The following is a 17247-nucleotide window of genomic DNA, read 5'->3' as shown; positions in this document are numbered from 1 at the left end:
TGGAAACCAAGGGCATAAGACTAGGAGTTGAAATCCATTTCTCAAGTATGAAATGAGGTGCAAATAACCGAGAAAGTTATACTTGTAATTGAGAAAATGTTTCCAAATGACTTTGGAGTATTGTCACTTTACAAGGAAAAATTCAGTCTTGACAATCTTTTTTTAAAAATCATAACTTGAGTTCCTTAAGTCCAAAATTTACAAATTTTATGCCGTTGGAAAATAGACTCAATGAAATAAAACTCTCTAGAAGACATTTTTTTCAGATTCAAATCCAAAATCAGTCAAATCTTAGCTTCAAATCACTATTTCAGTGAGAATAGAGCAAAACAATCTTGCATTTTCAGTGAATTTTGGAAATTTGAAAAAATTCATAGAAATAGAATCAACCCTTGAAATTTATACCACTAAAAGAACTCTAAGTGTAATTTTAAACGAAACAAATGGGAGTTAATTTGGACCTTTCTACACCAAGATACAACAGTTTTATGAAAGCTAGTTTTTGGAACCTGGTTCATGAAATTCCAGTTTTGGAGTACTTGACACAGTTTATAAATCAGGTCATAACTAAAGCTACACAAATCAAAATTTAGCGTGGTTTGTGGCGTTGAAAACTGGATTTAAATGCTAATATTCACTAGAAGAAACTGTCTTGAAATTTGTTTTGTAAGATGAGTAAAAATGAGCTACAAACTGCAGCTATGCTTGTTTCTCGAATTGAAACAGTGAGGAAAATCAGTCAAGTTTTCCGGTTAACTACGGCTCATAGAAAATGAGCTAGCAGGTCCATTTTATACCGTTGGAAAGCTCTCGAAGTCTAGTTTCATATGCCTCTAACGAAACTTAATTTTGACTCCTGGATAAAAAATTATGGGCTGGTACGTACATGCTGGTCTGGTATCCAGATCAGAAATTTTCCAGGTTTGTTGTCTTATCTTTAACTCAACTTCAACTTAATCAAATGAAATGCTTTTTGGGAGATAATTTACACACATATACACCAACATATAACAAGCATTTTGGCATCAAAATAACCAAAAAATTCAAAATTAAAATGAGGAAACTAAACCAGTAAAATTTCGGACAACATGCTTTACTTTCTCCTCAACTTTTTCATACCAAAACCAAACCATAAATTACCAAAACAACAACCAAACAAACAATAATTCCTCAAGGCTACTACCTAAGAATCCACCTCAAGACATCTTGTGACGACCCTACTTCTCCCTAAGGCAAATCAAAGGGTATCCGCAGGACGGCTGCCCAGCTCTTGCCAGCACTCGGTACAATTCCCATTCGAGTTTAATACAGTAATAGCTAATACGACGCGACAAAGTAAGAAAGTGAAGTCACTTCCATATATAAATATCCGATCTTACATCACAAGTTCAAAATACATCAATTTTTCAAAATATACAACTGCCAAAAGCTGTCTAATTGATTACAATCGAAACCCTAATACAAAAGTTCATTCCAATGGTTTCTCCGAGTTTCACTCCATATCCGTTCCTGTTAAGAAAAACAAATCTACGGGGTGAGCGATTGCTCGTGAGGCCAAGAAACACACATGCAAGTACGTTGTCCAAGTAACAATCCCATTTAACAAGTACAACAGTAATATTCAAGTAAATAACAATTTGGGCGAGAAAAGTAAACAAAAACAATTCAAGGATATCAGAGTTCTCAGGAGCTATTTTCCACTTGCACGATCAAGAACCTCCACGAGTTGACACTCTGTCAATCGGGTAGGTTATAATCTGTAGAACATCACTTACTCGTTCCCCGTTCGCCATTACTCCTCCTGCTCCGGGCCCGCACGTTCTTTTGTTATAGACGATACTGCTCGAGTATGCCAAGCAAGATCTCCCCATTAGATCAAGCTTATACACGTTTCTCATGGCTCACCAAACTTCTCGATCGAGCCCATGCCGGCTCGAGTCGCAAGGTCGGCCGATGAGATTTGGGCGTTCCCCACTAGTATCACTAGAAGTCTAGGAGATTCGCTCCAATCGACTTATGCAGCAATAGCATAATTAATCATTGTAACACTTCACTTAATTCACTTAACAAGTCACTTCAAGCAATTCACTTCAAGTAATTCGAGTACACTTCTCGTAAATATTCACTTCAAGTATTTCATGTCAAGTAATTCAAGTACGCTTCAATTAAATGAGAACGAGTGCGGTAAAGTACACACTCGACTCAACATTTTCAAAATATTCAATTACTAATAACGATTAAGCACGTAACAAGTTCACATACACTTGACACTCACCTAGTCAAAATGAGAGAGTGGTACACAATTCAAGTGTTTAAGCGTCCGTTGTGGGGTCCTCTTGAAGGTCCCCTTGAATGTCTGAGCAAACAATAATTATCTATCACACACTATCGCTTAAAATCCCAATTATCAAGGAAGATTGTACAATCTAAGAGAATATCATGAAAATGAGCCTTAATTACTCGTAAATCGAGACTCTAAAGTGAGGTTTAATAATACAAGAAAAATCTGATTTTCCTCTTTGAAATCAAGTATAAAACGGTCAAGCAATATCGAAGGGAAATGGAGAGTTCTAAAAACTCAATTTCCTTTAAGTTCAGAAATTTCAGATTTGAGGTGCATTCTTTGAAAAATCATATCTCACTCTCTGTAGGTCTAAAATTGGAAAACTTCATACCGTTGGAAACTACTTCCAAAGTACTAAAAGTTCTTAGAAGACAATTTTCCACCATTCTAAAGGGAAAACATTCAAATTTTGGCTTCAAGCTACTGACTTGCACTTCCAAGACAGATTCGGGGTTGGTTTTTGGCAAATTTAGAAATTCGACAAAATTCACAGAATGTGAACTAGCCCCTGAAATTTGAAACTCAATTAGAGTTACAATCAAAGTTTAAAAGGCAACAAACGGAACAAGAATCGGAGTTTTGAGCATTGAGATATAGCAGCTCATAGTTGGTAGCATTTTATAAACGGTTCAGTCATTTTCCAGATTTGAAAGGCTATCTTTGAAATATCATTTGGCCATCAATTTGGCATTGGAACTACACCAAACTTGGTATGCTAAATCTTTCATGTATGAACAACATTTCTACCAAGTTTCATGTAAAAACTCCCACGGAAAGGCAGTCACTAAAATAACTAAAGTTCAAGAAATATTACAAGGCTAAACTACCTTCTCACGTTTCCTTCCTTTTTCGAAAGCTTTGTTCCACACAATCAATCTCGATTAATTCAAATATTGAGACCAACGTTCCATAAACATCCAACAAGCAATTTAGAAGTAATTGACATCAAGGTTTTCAAAATATAACTTCCCAAATTAGATTTGACCATTCGGCCAAGAGAATAGGAAAAGTTTTCCAGATTCGAAAAGCAACTTTGGGACATCATTTGTATATCGAAATGGTCTTTGATTGACACCAAAATTAGTAAAATTCAACTTCCATATGAGGACTACTCCTCTACCAAAGTTTAAGGAAATCCGAAGACAAAGCTGCCTTCATGCTTCTATTTTTCTTTTCGAACCTTTGGCCAATGAAATCATCTCAAACACGGTTCATTTATGAGGAAAAGGTCTATGAAACATCCAACATACATTTGGTAGGTGATTGACACCAAAAGTTTCAAAATAACAAGTCCCAATTCGAGCTAAGCCATTTGGCTAGCCACAATTAGGGTTTTCTATCACTGGTGCGGTTCTGTAATTTGGCCATAACTCAGTCATTTAAACTTGGAATTAAGCATGGTTGGTGGCGTTGGAAATTAAATTCATCAGGTTACATTTCATCAGAATAAATCATTTTGAAATTCAGTTCAGATCTAGCTCAAATTCAAGCAACAAATCCCAGCACATCACTGACTCTCTAGCACAGCCGTAAAACAGAATAGGTAACTTTGAAGAACTAGTACGGCTCACTCAAGTCGAATCAGAGGATTTATTTTATACTGTTAGAAAACTGGAAGTGTTTAGTTTCAAATGCCACAAGCGGTACTTGATTTCCACATTTGAGCAAAGAGTTATGATCGTTTAAAGATTACTGCCAGCACATCCCTGTTACGCGAATTTCCAGTTTGTTCTTGTTCAAAACTCAACTTTTTCTTAACCAAATCAAGTAATTTTTTGTGGAAACTTTCCACACAACCCATACAACATATCTAAAACAAATTCAAGGTCATTTGATCCCCAAAAAATTGAATTAAGGTCTCGGCAAAAACAGGACAGAACTGGTCAGCTAGTAATCGAAATTTTCCTTCCACTTTTCAACTTATATCCACTTGTTTAACACTTAATCAACATAAATAACACCCATATCATCATATCAATCCAACATGTCCATTGTGGGATTTCATAGAGCCCACTCCAAGCATTTTCAACTAAATAACAACACCCACATGAAGCTACTAGCTCCAAGGCCATATTTAATCCACTAGAACCAAGATTCAAGGGCTAGATGATCACTACCTCTTAGATGATGAAAAATCAGAAATTTTGGGTCACCAAAAACTCCAAGAAACCGTGAGAAAGGTGCTCTCTTCCTAGTCCAAGTGAGTCTCCAAGTTGTTGTGAGTTTGTGTGATGAATTTGGAGTGAAAAGGTTGGATGATTTGAGGTGAAATGAGATGAAATTGCTCCTTCTTCCTCCTTTGGAGTTTCGGCCAGCATGAGAGGGAAGAGAGAGAGTGAAAAATCTGATGGCTAAAGCTTCTCTTGGAAGCTTCATAAAACTTGGGGCCAAAGTTTGGTGAAAGTCAACTATCAATAGTAATCGCGCGCGCGTGTTTCGTGTCCGTTTCTCTCGGGTTTGTTTCACTTGTGCACTAAACCTCTAATGCACTTCCTTAAATATTATTATCATTCACTTTTAGTAGTCTAGATTAACTTTCTTAAATCTCCACTGAGCTCATCCAGCTCGATTTACGCGAATTTTCGATTCACGCAATAAAGTGAAACTTAAAAGGAATTCTTGTAACGATAATATAAGTAACTATTACTAGGGTAATTAATCATAGAAATAACTATTTTAGAAATAAAACATGAGTCCTCACATGAGTCTAGTATTAATTCCTCAAATCACCAATTAATTTGTACCAGTGCGTCTTTCGAAAAACTTTCGACGCGCTTACGGTATCAGTTTAATTTTAACGTACTCACATCTAATCTCTCAATTAACTTTTCTTAATCTACTATTGATCATTCTTAATTCTCCAAAATAATTGCTCTTTTGGATAGAATATCGCCTCAAAACACGTGTATTAATTATTCCTTACTTAAACGAACCTCCGAAAAATTAAATTTGTTAACAGGATGTTTTAAAAACATAAGGAAGACATTGTTCCATATGAATGGACTTAAAATGGTTGAAATAAATTATTCGGAGAAAACGGATGAATAAATATTTAAATAAAACAATAACATTCGATAAAATAAGAAAATTTCCGAGTCCTCACATCCCCCCCTCCTTAAAAGAATTTCGCCCTCGAAATTCACACCCAAAACAATATCATTCTCTTAATGGTTAAGCTTACCAAATCAATCACTAACTTACGTTTTCCAGCCCATACTTCACATTTTCTATTCATCCCACTAGCAATCAAACCTTATTTTTCCCCAATAGGCATTTTAACTTCCAAGTCATATGGCAGCTTAATCGGCTTCATGTATACCTCATATAGGTAATGTCTTCACTTCTTTAATGTAAATATTATAACCACTAACCCCAAATCTTGAGTTGGCTATTTTCTCTTATGATATTTTAACTTTCTAGAGGTATATACAATCACTCATCATGTATTATTAATATACACTCTAAACCATCCTTTGAAGCATCTGTATAAATCACAAAACTACCTCCTCCGCTCTGTAAGGCTAACACAGGTGCATCGGTTAAACACTTTTCACTTTTAAAATTCTTCCTCATATTTAGAATCCCAAATAACTTGCCAAGTCTTGCACTCTTAGAAAAGTTCTTGACAAACCAAAGGTAATATTCGGCTAATTCTGAAAACTCTAAATTTCGGTAGGATTTTTTGGTCGTGTCCTCTTAAACAACTTCCACTTTAATTGAGTCAATAACAATTCCTTCCTTCAATATTGTATAACCTAGAAAGGCTACTTCTTCCAATCGAACTCACATTTATTGAACTTAACAAAAGTTGGCGTTCTCTCGGGGTTTGTAAAACTATCATCAGGTGTCTTTCATGATCTTTTCAAACCTTAGAGTATATCGATATATCATTAATAAATGCCACCACAGATTAATCCAAATACGGTTTTAAAACCCCGATGTATTAAGGCCATAATTGCTGCTATTACATTAGTTAACCCAAAGGGCGTAGCTGAAAATTCAAAGTATCCCCATCTTGAATTGAGAGTGGTATTAAACACATCAGTTTCTAGGATCCTCAACCGATAATAGCTCTACTTTAAATTCAACTTGAATAATACCATGGCCCCTTGCCATTGATCAAAATTCTCGTTTATGTGAGGTGACGGAGCATTTGTTCTTAATAGTCACATCGTTCAATTCTCGATAGTCTATGTACAGTCTCAAACTTCCATTCCAAATATCATATCCTATCCCTTAATTGTTAGGCTTATCAAATCTATCAAAAAAATTTTTTTTCTACTAACCAGAACTCACAAGATTTCCTTTTCACCTCCAAGACCTCGGGTTACATACGCTCTCAAGTACGATCTCAACTACATCTACTACCATTCATGTCTTAGTATAAATCTAAAAGTGTGGGGCAAAGTTTAAATATACATGAAAGTCATAAAATCAATTTTCATATGTCATAAAGATTATAATAATTACATCCAGTTGGAGGATGTTTATCAATTCATTTCAAAAGGAAAAGGGGAAACAACAAGATTATAACAAAACGTGCCAAGTTGCCAAGATACAAAATAACAAAAGACTTTCCCTTATGCAAAAGATTAAATCTCCAAAAGTGTCAGTCTAGTCTAGGGTAAACTACAACCGCTATCCCTCGAGTGGAGTTAACCACCCCACTCGTAAAACTTCCAGCACTTAGACCCCCTTCTGGCACTCGATTGCTTGGTGGCGGATCTAGCTGGCCGCTGAGTATCTTCTCTTTTTAGAGGTACTAGGGCAATTTGAAAGCTTATGCTCGGTACTACCATACCTCAGACACTTTTTTTGCTTTACCCAGCACTTGGCCTCAGTGTGGTTAATCTTGCCACAGTATCCACAATTTGCGTGAGAAGTGACGGCTTGACCAGTTTGAAGTTTTCCTTTATATTTCTTCTCCAGTTCTACGTTCTTGCTTAGCACCTCAGTTTTCTTTGCATATTCTTGTTTCCACTGTCCTTCCCAGTAGTCAGTTAATTTCCTTTGAAATTCTACCTCATTTCGAAGAATGTCCATTTCCTTACGCATTTCTTCCAAAGTTGTCATCTTACCAGTTGGCTCAAGTCAAATGCTAGCCTGCCGGGCAAATCAAAGGATCAAAATAAATAGCTATTCATAATGGAAGCTCGAGCCATATCATTCTTTTGCTTATAGGTTACCCCGAAATATAAATCTTAACTATTCTCTGCTTAATACGGGCAAGCTTCTTAAGTCTCCACGAGATTACTATCATTACTTACAAACACAACAAGATACGGAAACCTTATTCCTTAATATAAAAATTCCATGTCTTAGTTCACTCTCTAATACTTATCTACAAAGTTTTTTGAGAAGAAATCATAACCTCTTGCTCTTACTAGTGCCTTATTGTATCCTTTCAAATCAATCTTACTATTTCGAGGTTAGATTCTCTGTGAAATTTAGATAGGCGAACTTCAAGAATCGCTCTATTCTCACACCTATATTGGTTCTTAGGTTGGTTGATTAGTTTAGAGCTTTAGTGCTTAGCTAATCGTTCTAGGATGGCAATCATATGGTCAATAGCAGTAGTTACGTGATTGTTTTCCTTAATTTCTAGGATTTTGGTTTGGCCCAGTTACCGTTCCCTAAACCTCCTCTTGAGTTTGGGTTACTTAACCCCTCAACCTTGGTCACTTTTCACTTCTTTGCCTGCTCATAAATTTAACATTTATAAAAGCATGACGTAAAATGAGTACACATAGGCGAAGTTTTAAAATTGACACTTTAATCATGCAAAAATTGTGACGACCCAAAAAATTTCTTATTTTTATCAAATATTATTGGTTATTTAAATATTTATTCACCTGTTTTCTCCAAATAATTTATTTCAACCATTCTAAGTCCATTCATATGGAATAATGTCTTCCTTATGTTTTTAAAACGTCCTGTTAGCAAATTTAATTTTCGGAGGTTCGTTTAAGTGAGAAATAATGAGTACATGTGTTTTGAGATGATATTCTATTCGAGAGTGTAATTATCTTGGGGAAATTAAGAATGATCAATAGTAGATTAAGAAAAGTTAATTGAGAAATTAAAGGTGAATGAGTTCTAATTAAGTGCATACCGCTCGTGCGTCGATAGTTTTCCGACAGACTCGCTAATATAAATTTATTGGAGATTTGAGAAAGTAATACTAGACTCATGTGAGGACCCGCGAATTTACTTATTTTAAATTCCTATTACTGGTTTATTTAAATATTTAATTGATCGTTTGCTCCGAATATTTTATTCCATTTTTTTTAGACCCAATTACATGGAACTATGGCTTACATGTATTTTTAAAATGACTCGTTACAAAAATTAATTTTTGGGAAGCTCGTTTAGTGAGAATAGTGAATTCGCGTTTGGAGGTAATAATTGAATCGAGAATACAATAACCTTGAAAAATTGGAGACTTGTACATTAGTCTTGAAATAGCTATTTTTATGTTTAAATGTTCAATTATTAGTTAGTGACACTATCATTATAAGAATTTTTTGAAAATTCTACTTTATCGCGCACACATTGGGAGTACACGTTTTTGCGCGCGTGATTAATTGAGGGACTTTAGACCTTTATTTTTAGATGATTAAGAGTGAATAATAATAATATGATTGGAAGTGCATTAGAGGTTTAGTGCACAAGTGAAACAAACTCGAGAGAAATCGAGCACGAAACGCGCGCGTACGCGTGGGAGAGAAAGTTGACTTTTGAAACAATTTAGAGCCACACATTTTAGCTTCTCTTGGAAGCTTCATTTTCAGCCAAAACCTCTCTCTCTCTTGCTCAAGCAGCCGGCCAGCTCCAAGGAAGAAACAAGACCCAAAAGCTCTTCATTTTCTTGCTCATTTCTTGTCCAAATCATCTTAAATTTTTACCACAACTTGCAAATCATTCGGTGATCCTCTTAAGCTAGGAAAGGGGCTTCATTTGCACGGTTTTCTTGAGCTTCATTGGACCGAAAATTTCTGCCTTGATCATCTAAGAAGGTATATAATAATCAACCCCTTGATTCTTGACTTATGGAAGTTATATTGCACTTATAAGCTTATATAATCATGTGGGTAACTTTATTTATATTGGAAAGTTGGTGTGTGGGATCTATGAACTCCCACTATGGCTTGATGGACTGATTTTTTGTGTTTTCATGTTATTAATGTTGGATTAGTGTTTAATCTAGTGGAAATAGGTTGTATTGTTGAAGGAAAACTCAAAGGCAGTGATGAGGGAATTTTTTCATTTCTACCCCTGTACATGCCGTGGCCCTTAGAGCAATTTTTTGTGGTTCTAATGACTTGTTTATGATGTATACATGTTGTGTGTGAGTTTTCGAAAGTTAGTAAAACTGGAATTTTTCCCAAAACTGTTCTGGCAGTGTTTTTCAAACGGCTATAACTTTTTGTTCCGATATTGAAATCGAGTGCCGTTTGTGGCACTGGAAACTAGACATGTAGACACCAAATTTTTAGTGTAGTTTTATTTACTATTATTTTTATTTTTTATGTTAGTTTTTATTTACTTTTAGTCTTTTATTTTTAAGTCATTTTAGCATAGAATTTATCAGGAAAAAAAAGAGAAAATCATTCACAAAAATATACTTTAGTTATTTTAGATTCAAGTTCGTTGTTATTAAAAAAAAAGAAAGAAAAAAAAGAAAAAGGAAAATCATCACTAAAAAAAAAAAAGAGAGCTCATGCACCCGAGAAGCATACAATCAAAACTCCTCTACATTTTTATCTGCAAAAAAACGCAGATACAAAATTTGGAGCTCCATTTTTTCTCTTCCGTTCGATCATTCGAACAACAAGCCATTTGGTTTGATCTAAGGCTCAAAAGATCCCCAAGAAATTGATCTTTCATCAACACCATTGATGCGAGGGTTTAAGGATTTGAGTGGGCATATAAAAGGAGGGCCGCAGCCAAAAAAGGGGGGATAGAGGAGAGGACTGACGGCTGAGAGCAGAGGGTCTGGAGGGCGGATGAAGCAAGAAAGTTGGCGATTGTGGATCGAGAGTCCGAGCAAATTTGATTTAGTCAATCTTTTTCTTTTTCTAACCTTTTTCATATATCGCATTTGGATGTTTAGGGTTGCATTTTTCTTTTTTTAGGATTTCGCATTTCGCGCGTATCAACTCACTCCCTCACACATTTGCGTACGATTGATTTGATGGATGAATGGTTTATTTATGTGATCCCGCGCTTTGCATTGCATTTGGGTGGGGGGATATTTTCCTTAGAGTCTCGCATTGGTTCTCGATCCCTCCCCTCCAAACGAGCACTAGCATACATGCATACGCTTTATTTTTTATCCTTCATTTATTTTTCTTTTAGTGGCTTATCACGCCACTCCTCCTTATTAGGATTAGGCGACCCACTTGGACATGTGACCGCGACACGATGTGTGCGTGGCATGATCCGAGGGGTCACTCAATCTTCCACTTTAGGCTTTGGGTTGATAGCCTTTAGCTTTTAGTTGAAGGTTGAGGATTTTTGATAAATTCACCCATGACATGTAGCCGTGACACGATGTGTGCGTAGCAGTGTTTGGGGAATCGTTCGAGCCACCGACAAAGAACCTTGGGATTGATGACCCTTGGTTTCCAAGTCTGAAGGCTCGGGGACCTAAAACCTATCGAGTCTAGATGCATTAGTGAGCCCCAGTCTCATGCATCCATGATAGTTTACCTAGGGTAGAGTCTGCCTTACCCTACTAGGGACACTATTCAGGAGGAGAGGGATCCAACTCCTCTATTCCTTTTATTGTTTTATCTCTTTGTATTGCTTCACTATAATGTGTTATGTGTATTTGTCTGATGGAACTAACTTTTTTTGGTTTTTGTCTCCATTGCATTCATAAGCCCTAGAAAATAAGAGTCCTGGCATGGTACTCTCTAGGAGCCTACCTTATTTGATGTGACACGTTTAAATTCAATGTTTCGCATTTGCAGCATGAATACATTTCATTTTAGGCTCACCCTCGCATACAAAAGGGGGTTCCCTTTAGGTCACGTTTCATTTGTGTACTGCATATTTACGCGCTTTGATGAAATGGCATCATGCATAAACCCTAGAAAGGGAATGCCATTTAGGGGATCCCGTGTTAAGAACAAGCCACCTCGTGTCTCGAATACTTAATCCAAGAAAACTTGCACGTTTACATCCTGTACCATCCAAAGGGGTAGTGCACGAGGTAAGGTAGGATCCGATCATTTTCATAGAGCGATCTTTGGAATATGAGCATCTAACAATTATCTTTTGGCCATTTTAAACAAATTTGGTAAAAAAATTCCCTTGCATAAAGGACATTAATTTGAAGAAATTCACAAATGATTCCTCATTGTTAAGACGATAAATATAGAGGCCAAATATTGATTTTAGGAGGCTCGTAGACTAATGCATTGTAGATAATTCAATTAATTTTTGAATAAACCATCAATTTCATCCAATCCATTTTGTCAATTCATTCAATTTTAGGACAATCTAATCATTTTTGAATAAATCATTAATTTCATTTCATTCATTTGGCCAATAGAAATCTGTGTTTTGATGGACAGTCAAGGAATCTGGGCTACAACTTTTTTTGGAACTAACTTTTTTGGTTTTTGTCTCCATTGCATTCATAAGCCCTAGAAAATAAGAGTCCTGGCATGGTACTCTCTAGGAGCCTACCTTATTTGATGTGACACGTTTAAATTCAATGCTTCGCATTTGCAGCATGAATACATTTCATTTTAGGCTCAACCTGGCATACAAAAGGGGGTTCCCTTTAGGTCACGTTTCATTTGTGTACTGCATATTTACGCGCTTTGATGAAATGGCATCATGCATAAACCCTAGAAAGGGAATGCCATTTAGGGGATCCCGTGTTAGGAACAAGCCACCTCGTGTCTCGGATACTTAATCCCAGGAAACTTGCACGTTTACATCCTGTACCATCCAAAGGGGTAGTGCACGAGGTAAGGTAGGATCCGATCATTTTCATAGAGCGATCTTTGGAATATGAGCATCTAACAATTATCTTTTGGCCATTTTAAACAAAATTGGTAAAAAATTCCCTTGCATAAAGGACATTAATTTGAAGAAATTCACAAATGATTCCTCATTGTTAAGACGATAAATATAGAGGCCAAATCTTGATTTTAGGAGGCTCGTAAACTAATGCATTGTAGATAATTCAATTAATTTTTGAATAAACCATCAATTTCATCCAATCCATTTTGTCAATTCATTCAATTTTAGGACAATCTAATCATTTTTGAATAAATCATTAATTTCATTTCATTCATTTGGCCAATAGAAATCTGTGTTTTGATGGACAGTCAAGGAATCTGGACCATCAAATCTGTGTTTTGGTCAACGAAAATAGAAATCTGGGCGCGAAACAGGTTTCATGGACAGTCAAGGGTATTTCGGTCATTTCACAAGATACAGTGCTAGGATCAAGCTGAAATTTTTCAGGCAACTATTTTACACCATTGGCTACAACTTTCATGTTTTGGTCAAAATGTAATTCGGTAAGGAGCATGGTGAAAATTCACAGTCAGATTGGGTGAAATGACAACCCTGTTTGCTGAACTCCTACCTAGACCAGTCTGGGTTTTTCCGACTTTTCACAAGCTACCGAGCTCAGATTGAGCTGAACTTTTACAGGAAACTATAAAATGTCATTCTCTACAACTTTCATGTTTTAACCTAAGGTTAATTCGGCCTCTAGAATGCTCAAAAAAATTCGGACAGAACAGGCCTGTTTGGAACCCTAATCTGGAATTCATGCATTCAAGTGCTAATCTTCCACAAAACAACATCTAAAACAACTAAAAACCACTAATAAACAATGAGTTGAAGTAAAGAGGATGTTCTAGGCAAAATACCTTAAAACCACAAGAAAGGTAGTGGCTTGGAGCTTGCCCTTCAAAATCACTCCACTCAATCTTTTAATCTACCTTAGTAAACAACTTTGATGGAGGGTTTTGCAAAAATTCTGGTTAGAATTCAAGATTGGGCAAGAAATTGAAGAACAAATGAAGTTTCTCTCTTGCTCACTCTCTCTCTTGTGTTCAGCCAACAAGCAAAAAAAAATGGAGAAGAATGAAGCTCCAAGATGGCTTTAAGATGACTTAGTCTTCACTTGGGTCAAAGGTCACTTTTCCTCCACCAATCAAATTTAAGCTTAGGAAGACCTTAGAAGTTTCAAGGTTACTAATATCTTACTTTGCTAAGTCTCACACTATGGCCCCAATAACTTTTAATCCTTGCAATTAACTTCATGGTTCACCAAGTAGTTGAAAAAAAACAATCGCATTTACCGCACTAGCGGGTCCCACGTTCATAATACACTTCAAAATTAACGTGGACTAACTTGGATCAAGAAAATGATTTGAAAACTATATTTCCTTATAAAAATGTATAGAAAATTAATATATTGAAGAAAACAAACTTATAGACAAGAAAACAAAATAATGTCGTGAAAATATATAAAAATTTTCGGTTTCTCACACTCATACTTTTCGGGGTATCACAATCTCCCCTCCTTAAAAGAATATCGTCCTCGACATTCCCTCTTGTACCAATCAAGTCAAGACATCCCGCAAAAATCACTCAAGCATTCCAAGCAAACACTAAGAGTCATATCAAACCCACAGTCCGGCATTCTAAATTTCAAGCCTAGGATAAACTACAGAGATCTGAAACCTAAGTTTTGATACCAACTGTGACGGCCCCACCTCCCCCTAGGGTGTACCAAAGGGTTCGGCGGGTCGCCTGCCCAACTCTCGCCGGGACTCAGTCGTTCACTACAGTGCTCAAATAAATACAAGATAAATCTCAAATATAACTCAAATGTTCCAACATTTACATATCAAAAGCGAAGCGTGTGATGCCCCACAAGAAGGAGGTTTTCCTTTGGTAGAAATCTTTGTTGGAGGAGTGGAGTAAAACAATTTTTCAACTCGGATAAGAAACGAAAAAATTTTGGAAAAAGGAAAGGGCCAAATCCGGCCGGAAATCCGGCCAGAAACTGGCCGGATAGCTGGCCGGATTGCCTTGCAATTTTGAAAAAAAATGGCTCAGTCTCGGCCTCATTTCCGGCCAGGAATCCGGCCAGAAACTGGCCGAATTCTGACGTGGTACAGCCGGTCAGCAGTTTTGACCGGCTGTTTCCTTGATAAATATCTTGTTTTGGCTGCTTTTGCTCTTCATTTTTGCCCCTGCTCAACCGAGCTTCATAGAGAGAAAACTCTCAAATTTCCTAATTTCAATCTTTGCAAATATCTTGGGTTTCAACCGATGGTTTTGGAAGCTACTTCACACAAGGGTTTGCTATGGTGGATTAAAGCTTGTGATGGATGGGTTTTTGAAGGGAAGCTCTAGGTTGATAGCTCTCTTGAATTTGAGGTGAGTTGAATAAACAAGTTTCCTTTGGTTCTAATATTGGTTAATTAGTGGTTTGTAGTGGCCATGTGTATTATTTTGTGGAGTATTTCATGGGTTTGAGATAAGTTGGTCCAATTTCTGATTTATTGGATATTTTTCTGATTTACTATGATTATGGTTAGTTGGCTTGAATTGATGGATTGAAATGGTGTTAAATGAAGTGATTGTGCGTTAATTGTGATCGTTTGTGGAAAATTTACGCTTATGGTATAATTTCTGGTTTTAGGGTTTCAATTTGGGAATTTTTCCAAAGTTGGCTTATGAGCTTCTAATTGGCTCAATTGAGGGGTATTAAGGCCCTAATTGGATATGTTTTATCGTTTGTGAATTGTATGAGCAATTGTGGTTAATTGCTATGTGATTGGGTTTGTTTGTAGGTTGGAAAATAAAGGAATTAAGGGGAAATGCTGTCCGATTTTGGATAGCGTTGGTTGCTTTGAGTTAAGTTAAATGGCTTGGACTTGAACGATGAAATTGGCTATATTGGACGAGGATTGTGAGCCGTGGAGGTGAGTGACCTCAAACGATTTCCAACGTTACCCTTGAAATGTTTCTTGCATCGTTTCTTTGATTGCATATCCTGTGTGCCGGCATATAAGTTCTTGACATGTTTTGGCTCAAATGAGTACTTGGAATTCGTGTGCTGGACCCCAACGTCTCCTCCACCGTTTAATGTTCCTGTAGAGCACCAATGGGCTCTTCCTCAATGTTCAATGTTCAATGTTAAGTGTTTAATGTTAAATGATTGTTTGGAGCGTTGGACGTCTAAGTACCATGATTTCACTGGCTCACGAGAGAAGTGAAAGTGCATTGATTATTGAATCATGACATTATCGAAATGAATGTTTGTGAAACTGATTTGATAATTGATTTTATTGGTTACTCGCTGAGCTTCTAGCTCACCCCAAAATGTTTTATTCCCCTCCACAGGGCTCAAGACAAAGCAAAGGCTTATAGTGCTTATTCATGCGAGTGGATAGATTATCTTGTGTACAGTTTGCATTTGGATTTCCTGTTGTGTAATAGTTCATATTAGGGATTGTATTGAACGTTTGGAATTGATTGGATGTGTAATAGTCTAGTGTTGGACTTCCCATGGATCAGAGTGGCGCAGCGGATGCGTGGACGCTTCGCTCTCGACGTGTAATCATTGGTTAAGTTGATATATATTTGAGTTTCATATTGTAATTTGTTCGAGGACTGTAGTGTTTGACCGAGTCCTGGCGAGAGCTGGGCAGGCGGCCCGCCGAACCCTCTGGTACGCCTTAGGGGGAGGTGGGGTCGTTACAAGTGGTATCAGAGCTTAGGCTTCAGATTCCTGTAGTGTATCCTAGACTTGAAGTTTAGGATACCGGACTGTGGGTTTAGTTTGAACTGTACGTGTTCTCTTGTAGAAATGGAAAATCCGACAAGTGGGATTAGAGTGACCCGTAGTGCTTGTTTGGAATGGTTAAGTGACTTTTGAGGGTTACTTGAATCTGGTGCGTACAAGTGGGAATGTCGAGGACGACATTCTTTTAAGGAGGGGAGATTGTGACGCCCCACAAGAAGGCGGTTTTCCTTTGGTAGAAATCTTTGTTGGACGAGTGGAGTAAAACAGTTTTTCAACTCGGATAAGAAATGAAAAAATTTTGGAAAAAGGAAAGGGCCAAATCCGGCCGGAAATCCAGCCAGAAACTGGCCGGATAGCTGGCCGGATTGCCTTGCAATTTTGAAAAAAAAATGGTTCAGTCTCGGCCTCATTTCCGGCCAAGAATCCGGCCAGAAACTGGTCGGATTCTGACGTGGTACAGCCGGTCAGCAGCTTTGACCGGCTGTTTCCTTGATAAATATCTTGTTTTGGCTGCTTTTGCTCTTCATTTTTGCCCCTGCTCAACCGAGCTTCATAGAGAGAAAACTCTCAAATTTCCTAATTTCAATCTTTGCAAATATCTTGGGTTTCAACCGATGGTTTTGGAAGTTACTTCACACAAGGGTTTGCTATGGTGGATTAAAGCTTGTGATGGATGGGTTATTGAAGGGAAGCTCTAGGTTGATAGCTCTCTTGAATTTGAGGTGAGTTGAATAAACAAGTTTCCTTTGGTTCTAATATTGGTTAATTAGTGGTTTGTAGTGGCCATGTGTATTATTTTGTGGAGTATTTCATGGGTTTGAGATAAGTTGGTCCAATTTCTGATTTATTGGATATTTTTCTGATTTACTATGATTATGGTTAGTTGGCTTGAATAGATGGATTGAAATGGTGTTAAATGAAGTGATTGTGCGTTAATTGTGATCGTTTGCGGAAAATTTACGCTTATGGTATAATTTCTGGTTTTAGGGTTTCAATTTGGGAATTTTTCCAAAGTTGGCTTATGAGCTTCTAATTGGCTCAATTGAGGGGTATTAAGGCCCTAATTGGATATGTTTTATCGTTTGTGAATTGTATGAGCAATTGTGGTTAA

The sequence above is a fragment of the Coffea arabica genome, chromosome 2c (genome assembly GCF_036785885.1).
Source record: "Coffea arabica cultivar ET-39 chromosome 2c, Coffea Arabica ET-39 HiFi, whole genome shotgun sequence".
Classification (NCBI taxonomy): Eukaryota; Viridiplantae; Streptophyta; class Magnoliopsida; order Gentianales; family Rubiaceae; genus Coffea; species Coffea arabica.
The sequence above is the reverse complement of the archived record's forward strand: the minus strand, read 5'-3'. Positions refer to the sequence as shown.